The sequence below is a fragment of the Dermochelys coriacea genome, chromosome 11 (genome assembly GCF_009764565.3).
Source record: "Dermochelys coriacea isolate rDerCor1 chromosome 11, rDerCor1.pri.v4, whole genome shotgun sequence".
NCBI lineage: Eukaryota > Metazoa > Chordata > Testudines > Dermochelyidae > Dermochelys > Dermochelys coriacea.
In genome coordinates this window covers 10228343-10230241 of record NC_050078.2, presented here as the reverse complement: position 1 = coordinate 10230241, position 1899 = coordinate 10228343, and positions in this window count along the sequence as shown.

The following is a 1899-nucleotide window of genomic DNA, read 5'->3' as shown; positions in this document are numbered from 1 at the left end:
AGCTATGCGTTGACACAGCTTTTATTTAATTAGCACTCGGTCCAATAAGGATCCTCTTCATCAATATTTCACTTACGCACGCACAGCTTAATTTGTTATGCCATTGCTTTCTGGAGCCAGATGGCTGCACAGCATTCATCAGAGAGCCAGCAGTGTGCACGCAGCTGGGAAAGCTTGGCCAACCTCCTGCCTGAACCCAGATAAAGGTTGGGGGCATAAATGTTTCAAATTAAGAAGAAAAGAAAAGCGAAGTTAATTTAATGCTGCTGACGGTGGTGGGAGTGACTAAATCTGGAAAGAGGATTCGGTGGTATAGCAAAGAAGAGGGTAATGCAAGATTTCCCACAATGCCCCACTAGCATTCCTAAAATAAAAAAGGAACCAGTTTTCCAGGCCTCGGCCAATATGGGGGTTAATTAGTGCCAGTGATAACAGCAGTTTTGTACGTTTTTTCCTTATTCTCCAACTCCCTTTTTTCTGTCCTTCCTGGCAATGAATCACAAACCCACGTTGACAAAGCAAATGTTCTGTATATTATTGCGGTATTACCATTGCCAAGTGTAGCAACCAGCAGGGAACCTGTGGGGAGAAGCACAGGCTGCATGAGGGAAGATTTGGAGGAGGGGCCCAGAAGTCTGCCTGTGTGCGCATGACTTGAATGCTAGCTGCAGTTGCAACATCTCTGTAAATAATTGCTTTAATAAAGAGCCTGTTTAGTTTAAGAAACATGAAGTCCTAATGTTATTACCCAGCATGTGGTACATGAAACACAAAGCATTCAAAAATCATGAAATAAGCTTAAAATTCATGACATATTTGGGGTCTTTTTATTTTCCTTCTGGGTTTCAAACCACTAGGCTTCAGATTTTCAACCACAAGGGTTAGATTTTTTTTAATGAAAGCTGAGATTCTCCCATAATCACATGACTCCAGTAGCTGAGGCTTCAGGAAAAATACCAAATAACAAGACTTGCAATAAAATCATGAGAGTTGGCAGCACAGGACCAGTGAAGAATGTAGACCTATTTGCCCCCATGGGATATGAGTCACTCATATTGAAGATATTGGGACTGAGTCACCCTGCAATGGAAGAATAGGGCCCCATGTTTGTAGGCCAAAAGGGTCTCTTTCAGCCAGACACCTAAAGAAGCGGTCTTTTTAGCCTGTGAGAGAAAGAGTTGCCTAGTGGCCAGGGCACTGGTCTAGGACTTGAGAAACCCAGCTTCACATCCCTTCTCCACCACATGCTCCATGTAACCTTAAGCAAGTATCTTAGCCCGAGAGCCTCAAAGATATTTCAGTGCCTAACTCCTCTTGATTTATATGGGGATCTAGACTTTAGCTTCTTGGTGTCTTAGTTCCTCATCTGTAAAATGGGTATAATAGCATTGCCCTACCTCACAGGATAAACACATTGTGTGGCTTTCAGATACAACAGCGATGCGGGGGACCTAAGATGAGCCCCCAGTGGAACTGGACGGTGTTCAGCATCGATAGAAGGCACTCAAGACTGAGTCCTTTTGGCTTGAAGGCTTGTGCAGTAGGAGTGGCTAGGATACTCCATCCCGTCCTAGCAGATGAAAGCCTGTCCTCAGTTATTTCTGCCTTTGTCACCTTTCGACTGGCCTACAGCATTGTGATATACCTGGGCGTGAAACCTTCAACTCTTAGGAAACTCCAACCAGTACAAAACGCAGTAGTGCATGGCCTTAGCAACACAGGCCACTCATGAGCGCATCACACCTGTCCTCTGCTCTCAACACTGGCTCCCTAGGGAATTTCAAAACAAGTTCATGGTCTCACTCCTTATTTTCAAAGCACTCCATAGCCTGGGCCCAGGAAAGATCATCTAAAGCTCTGGAACAAAGACTAGTGAACAACTCCCCGCCTCTGGCACAG